This window comes from Halichoerus grypus, chromosome 6 (genome assembly GCF_964656455.1).
Source record: "Halichoerus grypus chromosome 6, mHalGry1.hap1.1, whole genome shotgun sequence".
Classification (NCBI taxonomy): Eukaryota; Metazoa; Chordata; class Mammalia; order Carnivora; family Phocidae; genus Halichoerus; species Halichoerus grypus.
Window position 1 is genome coordinate 149,783,369 of NC_135717.1, and position 13,162 is coordinate 149,796,530.

Below are 13,162 nucleotides of genomic sequence, written 5' to 3' on the forward strand. Positions count from 1 at the left end.
ACAAATGTATAATGACATGTATCCGTCATTATAGTATCACACAGAATATTTTCATTGCCCTAAAAATCCTCTGTGTTCTGCTTATTCATCCCTCCCTCACTCCTAACCCTTTGGCAACCATTGATCTTTTTATGGTCTCCATAGTTTTGCCTTTACTAGAATGTCATGTAGTGGGAATCGTACAGTATGTAGCCTTTTCAAATTGGCTTCCTTCACCCTTTTAATTTTGGTAACTTATTCCCAAACTGACTATAGATGTGCAAAGTCCAATCAAGAAAAATGTAACTGATAATTTAAATTGCACATGTTTCATAATGCAAATTTGCTATCATCAGAACTGTAAAACATGCCAGAGAAGATATTTTATAATTTATCTCTAAGTTAGGAATTGGAGATACCAAGCAACGTTGATAGCTTATTATATACTGCTGTGTGAAATATGTATTAGAGACAAAAATTTCTCTGATATTTATGGTGACTATTCACTAGCTGATATAAAATGTTTAATAGTAAGCCAAAATCTCTTTGGGGTTCAGGCCCCACATTGCTGAGGAGTGATACACAAGTGATACACAACTAAGTTAGCAGTACCAATAGTGGTCTCATTGGTTATCCTGCTCAGGGTACATTATAGTCTGCATGTTAGCCTTCAGGAACTAATAAATAATTGCCTTAAATGTATTGGCAACATATCAAAATAATTCACTATTTCTGAGCTGAAGTAATTGGGGTAGGTATTCTTCTAAGATACAGGCTCATGAATATATTGATTAGGGCATAATACATTGAAAGAAATGATAAAATAGAGTCATCTAATCTGATGAATGAATTCTTTATTCCTAGTGATTTAAAAATACCTTTTCAAATTTGACTAGGACACTAGCAGTTCCCTCCAGGTTGCTTTTACACATATTTGACATGAAATTGGCCTAGAACATTCCTTTAAGCAGGATTTTTATATGGGATATCTGAAAAACCTGAATTTAAAGGAAAATGCAGCTTTGATGATTTCTTAAATATAAATCAGAATGCACTGCAGTTCCAGTGATTTCTGAATAAGACTGTAAATTGTGTATTCTGAAAGCTTTAGAACCGTAAGTTCTTGTTTTGCTTTACTTTATTTTGTTTCTGAATTATTCATACAATTGACTCAATATTCTGCTTTGATTTTCTATAGAGGTCTAAGTTTATTTATGTTAATCTCACAAGAATGGTGTCAAATGTATTTTTTCTGTTAGCTTTGGAGGTGCTTTTGGAATTTATAAATATTTAAATGAGTAGAATCATTGAATTTTAGAGCAGGTGTAGACTCTGAATTCATTCTAATGTGGTAAATCTCAAGAGTTTGGGACTTAAACAAGGTCACAGAGGTAAAATGGAACTGTCACTAGAACCTACATCTTTAATAGGCAATGAATAAAGCTGTTCTTAGTGTTGATACAACTAAACATGAAGATGAGTGTCCACAGAATTCCTGTGAATAAAAACTGACAGGTGGAGGCTAAGACTTAGCTACCTCAAGTTGCTGCCTGTACAGAAAATTTACAAAATCTCTAATATCAATAAAATACTGTGGCAAGAAACTTCTTTTTTTTTTTTTTTTAAAGATTTTATTTATTTATTTGACAGAGAGAGACACAGTGAAAGAGGGAACACAAGCAGGGGGAGTGGGAGAGGGAAAAGCAGGCTTCCCGCTGAGCAGGGACCCTGATGTGGGACTTGATCCCAGGACCCTGGGACCACGACCCGAGCAAAAGGCAGATGCTTAATGACTCAGAAACTTCTGCCATCAGTCTTGAAGTTTGTCCTGTTATCAAGAAACTCTATTACAAGATAGATACTGTTACTTTAAGCCACTACTTGTTCTCATATGTATATAAGATATGTATCATTAAGTAGTTCCTTTAGGCTGTGAGAGAAAAAGATTCTTAGGTGTATCCTGGAAAGCATCTTAGAGATGGGGAAAACTAGGCAGGAGACCTAATTCAAAAGACAAGCTATTGAAAGACAGACTTGACAGACTTTGTAGCTTTCCCCAGCTTCTAGCTAGGACCCATGGTAGCTAAGTAGATGAATAAAATAAATTTTCTAAAGAAGTACATAACATTCCTGGTACTCTGCTAAGTGCTTTTTGTTACATTGTTTCATTTGACTCTTATAACAGTACCCTGAAGTAGGGACTGTTCTCACGCCCATGTTATAAATAACAGAGGTTTAGAGAAGTTAAGATTTTTTCCTAAGATCACGTGGTTGGTTTACAAAGCTGAGTTTTCAATCCAAGTCCATCTGAAGCCACAGGTTTTGCTCTTAACCACAGCCCTACAATGGTTAAGTTTTACAGATGGGGGAACACAATGTAGGAAAGTCATACCATGTAAGGATCTGGTGAGTTTCAAAAGGCGAAAATATTTGGAGTATAGGTATGGAACTGGCTCTCAAGCACTGATTCTTAAATATTCAGGAATTTTGCAAGCTGATTGTTAAACTGTTGATAGCATAAGATCAACTGCTGTGGATGTATTTATACCATAGAAATAGGCAAATGCTACAAATCAGGGCTTTATTTCCACAGAACTGATTTTCTAGCACAACGGTAGCTACTAGAATTTTGGTTAGAGCACAGGATGTATGAAGGAGAAAAAATAGGAGAGGAAGGTAGAAACATATATTAAGGTCAGTTTATAAAGAGCCCTGGTAAATGTGAACATTACCATGTTTTTTGAAACTCACACTAATTATGTCCCCCTCTCAGGCTCTTATGGTCCACTGGCTCCCAGCTGTTGTGAAATGGAAACTCTATACCCTGGAGTATGGCCTGTGCTTTGTCTTCAATCTCCCCTCTCCAGTTCTCCCCCTCTCTCTTTTTCACTCTCCCATCAAACTACCATCTCACTGGTCAACTCATTTGGGGTTTTTAGTAAACAAGCTCTTTCCAAATTTAGTCCTTCACATGAGTTGCTCCCTTTGCCTACTATTCTAGTTTTTGCATAGTTGTATTCTTCAGATCTCAGCTTAAATGTCACTTCCAGAAAGTCTTTTCTTGACTTCCAAATCTAAAGTAGCTGCTCAGTGCCTCTGTCACATCAGCCTGTTTTAACACACTGCTTAGTACTTAATGGTATGGCACAGGGGTTAAATGCCTTGCCTCTGAAGTCAGACTGCTGGAGCTCATTATTACTTCTCTACTTACTAGCCGTGGGACTTTATACAAGTTGCTTATTTCCATGACTCAATTTCCTATTTGAAAAATGGGATGTAATTATTTACTTTTCATAGGGTTTCTATGGGAATTCATATGTGTAAAAGAATACAAACCACATGAGAGAAAGAACAGTGACTGGCCCACGATAGCATTCCAAAATATTTTAGATATTATCACTGAGAACTGTATTTACTAATATGTTATCCAATTTTCTCAACTAGAGTAAGTTCATTGGGAACATGTACCTCATCTGTTTGGTTTGCTTTAATTCTTCCCATCACTGATCCCTGGGACAAGGACCTTGCCCATGGTAGGAAATGGGAGCAGGAGGAGGAGACATGACAATGGGTCTATGATTCAGGGTTTCTTGTTTGTCTCCTTGGCTTCTCTCAGAATTCTGGGTCCTTCCTACATCTCTGAACCCAGAACAGTAGAAACAATGTAGATGTGTGAAACAGTCTGTGTGGGGGTAATATGAAAGTGAGAGGCTCTGCCCTCTCTTCCAGTGGAACACAATTCATCTCCAGCCCATGGTGGCTATTTGGGAATACTGATCCAGTGCTGTTAGATCTCTCATTTATCAAGAGAAGTTAGAAATGTGGACTCTTTGTGTGTGTGTGTGTGTGTGTGTGTGTGTGTGTGTGTGAAATCTCCCAAGTTTTAAATATTTACAGCTTCAAAATTTTACAAATGACTTATGGCCGAACAAATCATATCTGTAGGCTAGACTTGACCGGGGGCCACCTGTTTACAACGTATTATCTTGAACTTGATGTCTTGGTTTCCGTTGTAAGATCAGTGTCCTTGTCCTCTGCTCACTATCTGACACCTTGCTGACAAAGTACTTGATGACCATACTCTGCAGTTGCATTTTCCTGACTCTCTGTACTCCGTCTGTATCCTCCATTCGCTAAGACACACCCTTCCCCAAATGGTACTTTTTGCTCTGGATTCTGTTCTTTGGCTTTAACAGATTATTCACTGGAGAGTTACATGGCTCACACCAAAGTAAGCACGGTATGCCATGGAGGTGAGGATGAAGAAGGTGAGCAGTTTGGGTCTTTTGTTTAGAGATTTATTATGGAAGAAAGATGTCACCTGAGGAAAGAGACTTTCATTTCCCATTTCTCCCCTCCCTCCTTTTTTCTTCCTTCTGTTCAATGGTGACATTAATCTGATCACTATTTTAAGTCAAAGGGTTTAATCTGAATGACTTTTATAGAGTTACGGTAAGAGCAATGCCTTCCCAATGTACCTTGTTTTCTTCTTTTTTTTTTTTTTTTAAATTAACACATAAACGTTTCAGGGGTACAGGTCTGTGATTCATCAGTCTTGTATAATAACCAGTGCTCATTACAACACATACCCTCCTCAATGTCCATCACCCAGTTACCCCGTCTCTCCACTCCCCTCCCCTCCAGTAACCCTCAGTTTGTTTCGTATGATTAAGAGTCTCTTATGGTTTGTCTCCCTCTCTGGTTTCGTTTTGTTTCATTTTTTCCTCTCTTCCCCTATGATACTCTGCCTTGTTTCTTAAATTCCACATATAAGTGAGATCATATGATAATTGTCTTCTCTGATTGACTTATTTTGCTTAGCATAATACCCTCTAGTTCCATCCACATCATTGCAGATGGCAGGGTTTCATTTTTTGATGGCTGTGTAATATTCCATTGTATCTATATACACCACATCTTCTTTATCCATTCATCTGTCGATGGACATCTGGGCTTTTTCCATAGTTTGGCTTTTGTGGACATTGCTGCTATAAACATTGAGGTGCTGGTGCCTCTTCAGATCACTGCATTTGTATCTCTGAGGTAAATACCCAGTAGTGCAATTGCTAGGTCATAGGGTAGCTCTGTTTTCAGCTTTTTGAGGAACCTCCATACTGTTTCCCAGAGTGGCTGCACCAGCTTGCATTCCCACCAACAGTGTAGGAGGGCTCACCTTTCTCTGCATCCTTGCCCTCATTTGGCTAGGGGAGGGGAATAATCTGGAACAGTGGTCTTCAACATTTTTTGATTGTATGCTCCCCTATCTATAAAAAATAAATAAATAAATGTATGTTATGTCTGAATGTCAACTCCCCTCCTCCATCCATATGTTGAAGTCCTAACCCCCAAGTTGGTAGTATTAGAAGGTGGGCCTTTGGGAGGCGATTAGGTCATTAGGGCAAAGCCCTCATGAGTAGGATTAGTGCTTTGTAAAAGAAGCCAAAGAAAGCTCCCTTGCCCCTTTTACCATGTGAATATATAACAAAAAGATGGCCATCTAAGAAGCCATCCCTTACTAGACATCAAAGGCTGGCCTTATAAGCCAGCCCTTACTAGAGTCCAGTGCCTTGATCTTGGATTTTCTAGCTCCAGTGCTGTGAGAAATAAATGCTTGTTGTTAATAAGCCACCCAGTTTACTGTATTTTGTTATAGCATCCTGAGCAGGCATATATCTCCTATATGTATATTTGTTTAGTGTTTTATATGCAATCTAGTATTTTAGTGCATTTACCTTTTAAAATGCACATAAAATATCGATTATAGCAATGAGATGAAAATTAATGAGATAAATGCCATTAACTGTTTATACTCCACAGGGCATTTTTTTTTAAGATTTATTTATTTTTTTTAGAGAGAGAGAGAGCATGAGCAGGGGGAGGGGCAGAGTGAGAGGGAGAGAGAATCTCAAGTAGATTCTGTGCTGAGTGTGGAGCATGAGCAGGGCTCAGTCTCAGTACCCTGAGATCATGACCTGAGCTAAAACCAAGAGTTGGACCTTGACCATTAACTGAATTTGCCACCCAGGCACTCCACCAAGTATACTTTATGGAGTGGATTCACCTGTAGTCTAAAGACACATCAGCCTCTAAAAAGGATGCTTTACCAAACTGGGGGGAGTGAGTGGCTATCCCGATCTGCTCTTTTTGTCAGTTTTGTGTTGGAATGCTGTCCGGGATGGATGTACCCTGGTATGGACACAGCCTGGGGCTCCATCCTTCAGCACAACTGCTGGGAATCTCAGCAGGCTTCTTGGGTCAAAGGGCTGCTTGTCGAGCCTTTGTCTCAAAAACCAGGAGCTTATGTCTCTCTTCACTTTGAATTTCTTTCTTCATTGTATCAGGGTTGTACATATCACCCCAAAACATAATAAAATGATGGGAACTGTATAGAAGTCCCACTTGGGGCTGAAAAGGTGCAATCCCAGAACACAAAATCTGCGGGCACCAGATAATCATGTGCTCACTGCACCATTTAACTACAGTATTTCTCCCATTTCTACCACCCTTCTGGGAAGAAGGGTGTTTGAAGGCTTTTCTCAGCATTATCAGTGTTTGTCATATTCTCTGGGTTATTGAGTTTATAATCTCTGACCTAAACCATGATGCCAGGAATGAAGTCAGAAGCTACAGTGTCTGAGGCCTCATCTTCCTCCCCCAAGCTCAAGAACAGATTTATTTTAACAGCTGTTCACTACCTGATCTGAATTATGGAACTTCTGGAAAGGTCAAGGAGAAAGCTAAACAGCACATCTGTTCCAATCATAGGACCATATTTCTAGGAAGCTGGAAAAACAAAACATTCTATTGTAGAATATCTCGACAGTCATTTTAAGCATGATTTCACTGTGATTATAAAAGTATCTTCCTTCTTAAAATTCCTTTTTTTCTGGGAATACAGTTAATATAGTGAAGCCATTGTGTCTTGCAAGACACTCTTTTAGCTGGCAAAAAGAGTTTTTTAATTTATAAACATAATTTTTTCTACTGAAAACTTTATTTCTTGTATGTGCTTTTTGATTGAAAAGCAATGATCAACAATCATGAATGCACTCCTGTCTTGTCATTCAAAAGGCTGTCCACATTTCTTTATCCTCAGCTCTTTTCAAATTAAATTTCATTAACTGAAATCATCCTCTTTCTAAAATAGGAAGGCATCCTGACTTGGACACAGCTAAACTATGCATTCCTCTTCCTGAACTGTCAAACCTAATCCTTAATGTCCCTGCTGTTACAGTCTTAATTCCTCACCAACAACTGTGCATGAATGTGCTGTGAGAAGAGACAGCTGGTTGGAGTGTCTCATTTTGACAAATATTATCAATGGTTCAGTGTCAGCCTGGGGAGACACAACAAATGGCATTCCATAGAGGTTACTTTGTGGGCCAGTTAACATTTTAATCAGTGGCTTGGATACTAGAATAAAAATATGCTTAGAATGTCTGTGATGGACACTAATGTTCATGATTGGAATAGACCCAGTTCCTAAACTGCTTTCTACCTTATAATCTTGCTATAGCTTGGAGAAGCTGGGGTGATTTTATATATAAAGAAATGGATATCCCAACAGTACTTACTTACCTTTGTCACCTACACTCAATTTGTTTTAAGGCAGGCCAAGTTCTCTTATTAGTTTCTACCTATGTCCTAGACTGATCCCTTCGTCTTCTCTTTGCTTCCATGGGACTAAAGCATCCTGATTGTTTATTCTCATTCCTGGTTGCCATTGCTTGCAACTCAGCCTGGACCCTCACAGCTGCTCTTTCTGGTACACTGGGATTATTAAGGCTTTAACTGCAAACATACAAGGAAATATAAAGGATTTTTAAAATTCCAAATAATACAGATTATTAAAAGCTAGAAAAGCTCTTAAAAGTAATACTCATCATAGGTTTTTCTGGTCTACATTAAAATGCAAATGGAACTAGGTCAAAGAGTCCCTTTCCTGAGTCATTCACTCTGTCTGAATCCAGAGTCTAGACCAAGCTCTGAATCCAAGTTCAGCAGATTCCCATTAGCCCAATGGGATTGCTAATTCTTTTCAGATTAGGCTTCCTAGTCTTCTCTGTTTATCTTCTCTTTTTCTCTGAGTCTCAAGCCTGTTATCCTTCATCACAATTATTCTTGGCTCCCCTGGTCCTTTCCTTCTTACTGGCGACTTGAAAGAGAAGGACCATTATGGACTCCTTCTCTAAACTTTAAGAAGTCCTCTACTGACCTAAAAAATACCTTTTTTGCCCTTTGGAGTTCCTGCCTTCTCTATCAGTATTTATTTGGAATCAATTTACTAGGAATCATTGAGGCTCATTCTTTCAGCTTTTTTTTTTTTTTTTTAAGATTTTATCTATTTATTCATGAGAGACAGAGAGAGAGAGGCAGAGGGAGAAGCAGGCTCCCAAGGAGCAGGGAGCCCGATGGGGGACTCGATCCCAGGACCTCGAGATCATGACCTGAGCCGAAGGCAGACGCTCAACCATCTGAGCCACCCAGGCACCCCCTTTCAGCTTCTTAATGATGCTCTGAATATGTGCGTAGGCTTAATTCTCTATTAAGACCTCATTAGTGTTCTCCATCCAGAGGTTAGCCTCTGTATGTTATCTCTGGTCTCACTAGTTTCCAAAAGGCATAATCCCATCCTACCTTGTTGGTTTTTTTAAATCCTACCTTTGATAGACTCAGTTACTTTTTTTTTCTTTTTGTATCTGAGGGAAACATCAATTTGCAGTAACTGTACATTTATGGACTACTTGAAACACCCTAATTTCAAATTAGTGTTAAGAGCCTTTGGTTGTTCTAGATTATGTGCATGCCCCTTGTTTTGTGTTGTGTTGTGTGTGTGTGTGTGTGTGTTTCTTCTTATGTCCTTCTCTTTTCTCCAAAAGGTGGTTTTCCAGGGTCTTAATATTATTTTTAAAATATTAAATGTGGTAAACAATTACTAGTATTCACAAATACCAATTCTCCTTTCCATTCCTGTTTAGGAAAGATTATATTTTCCAGGCTCCTTTAGTTAGGTGAGAGCAGTAGACTGGCTCCGGCCAGTGAAATGTGCATGGGTGTGATGTGTGAACATTAAGCTGAGACAATGAAAAACCTCAATTTCTCTAATCTGTCTTGTCTCCTGTCATGACTACCAGCTATACTCTGGGCAGAGGATTCTGTCAGCCTCTCCCTACATGATTATATGAAACAACTACTGTTTTGTTGACTCACATTGGACATGTAGTGTGAGGAAGAAATAAACTTTTGCTGTGTTAGAAACTGATATTTCAGGGTTAATTTGTTACTGAGGTATAGCCTATTATCCTGATTAATAAAACCATTATGTTATGAGCAGCGTCTAGCAATAACAAGCATTATCTCCTCTGGCAGAAGAGGCTCAAGATTCCCTAGAATGTGACAAGATGATAAATCCATTTTAATGTCCATAAACTGTGGAAGGAATGATTTTTTTTTAAAATAAGGAATGATATTTTTTAAAAGCAAGACAACATTTTGATTTATTAAACATGGACAAATTCAGAGACTTAATTTTAGCATCTAGAGATGCAAATTCTTGGTTTTTCTTTGAAAATTAGATTTCTTTTCATAGTACTGTTTTCTGTAAAACTATTGTTTTATTCCTATCTTGTATTTCTAAAACATTCATATCAAAGGAGGCTATTGAATATTTAGAGCTCTAAGAACAGGTCAGCTTCATGATTCCTACCCCACCCATGGGATCAACTGTGGCACAGTACAAAGAATTCCAGTGCCGTGGATTCCATTATGTCCAGAATCTGTCTTGTGTTTTGCCTTCCAAACCTGCCTTGACTGCCTTACTTGTTCATTCCTGAGGCTTTTCTTGATGTCTGGTCTCTGGACTCCACCCTCCATTTAGACCTAATGTTTCGACTTTACTTGCTTCCCACACCCTCATCTGGGACCCAAGCATCAATCCCCCTTTGTTCTTCAGCCAAAAGCTTATTTCCCCTCCCCCATTCTCACACTCGCTCTCAACTCCTGGAACTGCTAAGCCCAGGCTCCCCACATTCCTAAGAAAAGAAGTCAGCAACAGGAGGTCAGACAAAAAAATCTGAAGCTCATGCAGGTAGTAGTGGAAGTTATTTTTGTGTGTGATTTTAGGAAACCAAACTCATTTGCTTCAAACTTTTCCACCATCTTAATTATTTCTGGGCTCACTGGTTGTAGTTTACTTCTTAAAGGCATTGTAATCCATCAATGTGTACATGTATTGATATCCTGATGGTGAGATAGAAAAGAGAAGGATCAGGCTGCAAAGTGCTTTATAAAGAAGGACAGTTTTCTTATTTTCCAGATGGGTTAGGGAGGCACAGCTGGAAAGAGAATGTGGGTTTTTATCCAAATCCTGTGCTTTCATTTGTCTTGGCAGCTACATTCTGAGGAGTGTAGGTCATTAAGAGGACGCAGCACTCTGGGCTGAGCTTCTGTGTAAGGTAGCACTGCAACAGTAGAGCTGTGAACATCTTAGACACACCTTATGCGCTGTCTACTGTATATAAACTGCTACATAATTCCTACACACAAAAAGGGACACTTATACAAAATGTAGTTCAACATTTCTTATATATCCATGTTAATCAGTATAATTCTGCTGAACTGAATGCTCTCATTTTCAGAGCTTACATGATTATGGCTGCCAGTATTATCATAAGAAGAAAAAGAATTATCAAAGTAATTTCCCTGAATGTGTAATGACTTGTTCTCTCTTCTCTCCTGTCCCAAGTATTCCTCAAGTATTGAAAGAAAAATCAAGAATTACTATTTTATTATTCACTTATTATTATTAATTACAAATTATTGATCCTTTGCTATGTTCCCTTCCTCTGGCCATATATAATCAGTGATAACTTCTAGCAAAGGCTGCTGATGATTTTAAAAATGTTCATGTTTCATAGCTTAATTCATATTTCTTTTACATTAAAGCACTTCCTGAAATAGGGAATAATTATGCAAAGTACAGTAGATTTAATGTGATCCAGGATCCAAGACATCCTGTTCTTGCTACAGTTGGGAAGACTGTTAAGGTTGGAAAGGGAAAGTCTTCTTTTGGTAGTAGTCTAGCCTCTGCCCGCTTCTTTTATCTTTGTCTTTCCCAGCTTTTGTTTTGTTTTGTTTTCCTTAGTGCTCCTTAGCTGACATTGATCTATTGACTCAGGGAAGGTATTGTTATCTCCTTGGTATTTATTTGAAACCTTAATGCACCTCAAATCTTCATTTCAACATAGCATGTTAAGTTGGGACTGCAGTGTCTATGAAATTGTTTGGTACTCAAACCACAAATGTTAAACATTAAAACTCAGTCTTGAAAGGAAGGGAAAAATTTAAAACCATGTTTTAATAATACTATCAATAACTTAGCTATGTTCATGTATTCTCTCTTTCTTTTATATACAGAGCATGATTATATGTATTTCTCTTTCTGTTACCCCGCTGTTTTCTTTTTATAATGATTGGGATACTAGAGAAACAAAAAGGACGTTCAAAATGCAAGAAGCTGTATTTGTGTCCTTACAGCTATTGGTATATTCCAATATCAGTGAGATGATAGAGTTTTAGGAACTATTCTGAGCAATTTTGCCCACTTAGGGCATCTAATAATGACTACAAAAAAAAGAAAATCAGTAAGGTCCATACTGTTCACTTTTCTTCCTACTCAAAACTAAGGGTTTTTTGTTTTGTTTTTGTTTTTTCTTTTCTACTCAAGACATACAAGATTTAATTGAGAATGACATCTCACACTAAGAGATAATCTATATGTATTTTCTTAAAATTTTCATAATTCATATGCACAGCAACTAAAACTAAAAGACAAATGTAAACTGGGGGGGCAAGAGGCATATGTCTCTGTTCATTCTGGACCTTCAGCATCCAGCCTATTTTTTGGAACATGGTAAACAGGAAGTAGATATTTGTAAATTTGAAAATTAATTGGTAATACATTATCAATATATGAAATGGTTCTGGTTTAACTACCAATTCTTCCTCACTGAGTCTCTTCATGTAAAATGGTTCTGGAATGATTAAAGGAATAAGGGTGCTATTCACCTTAGGGTCAGCATCTCTTCTGTGGCGCTGGCTCTGCATTATCATACTGGTTCTTTGTTGTCCACTCATCTATTTTTGCTTTCATTTCTAGTCCCTGTCACAGTATGAGTCAGGCCACATCTTTCTTTTCTTTCTTTATTTCTTTTCTTTTTTTTTTTTTTAATGGAACTCTTCACGAATTTGAGTGTCATCCTTGCCCAGGGGCCATGCTAATCTTCTGTGTAACATTCCAGTCTTAGCGTATGTGCTGCCGAGCAAGCACAGACTGTTTCTTTCTAGATGGGGTGTTTCCATGTATTACTCCTGCTCTCCTAATTGGGAAATAAAGCTCTCATTTGTATGTTGCGGTAGCTCAGGCTCTGGTCCTATGATTTTTCTTTATCCATCATCTTCCTCTCTTTTATTCTTTCTTCTCTCTCTCCATTGGCTCTTTTCTCACCAGCAAATATTTGATATTTAGACATACTTAAGACGTATCCATTTTAAGAACAAACAAAAGTAAATAAAGTACCTTGACATTTGTGCCTTTTTAGGTAAGATTTCTTCCTCCCTTTCTTGGCCAGGTCACTTGAAATACCAGTCTACCTGGAATGTTTCTCTTTCCTTTGCTCCTGCTCTTTTCAACCCAAGGTAATATCTCGTCTGCCTATCACACCTCACAAAAAAGTATCCTTCATAAGTCTTTAATTCTCGATATGACTTTCTATGATACAGAAAGAAAATGCTATGAATTTTAATTACATTTTTATTAATATTCATGTCCTCATTAACATTGGAACCTTACTTGTTCACATGTTAAGTCAAATGATGGATCCGGGAGGGAAGAGTGACAGCCACCATGGAGATGTTTCTATGTAACTGCTGTGTGTTGTAGTTTTCAGTTACAATGATGACACTTTTAATCCTTATATGAGCTCTTAATCTGGCATATTAGGAGTTAAAAACAGTAATAATCTAACAGGCCCCTATGAGAAATATGCTAAAAAAATTAAAATCATCAATATCTATTTAAAATCTGTATTCATGGGGCACCTGGGTGGCTCAGTCGGTTAAGTGTCTGCTTTCGGCTGAGGTCATGATCCCAGAGTCCAGGGATTGAGCCCCGCATCAGGCTCCC

The 13,162-nt window shown here is 38.1% G+C and overlaps 1 non-coding gene across 1 annotated transcript; it reads right to left on the reverse strand.

The window, feature by feature from the left end:
* Window positions 1-12,201: 12,201 nt before the first annotated feature.
* LOC118538990 (U6 spliceosomal RNA) lies at window positions 12,202-12,307 on the reverse strand. Its single transcript, XR_004918880.2, has one exon. It is a non-coding gene; the product is annotated as a U6 spliceosomal RNA (small nuclear RNA).
* Window positions 12,308-13,162: the final 855 nt, after the last annotated feature.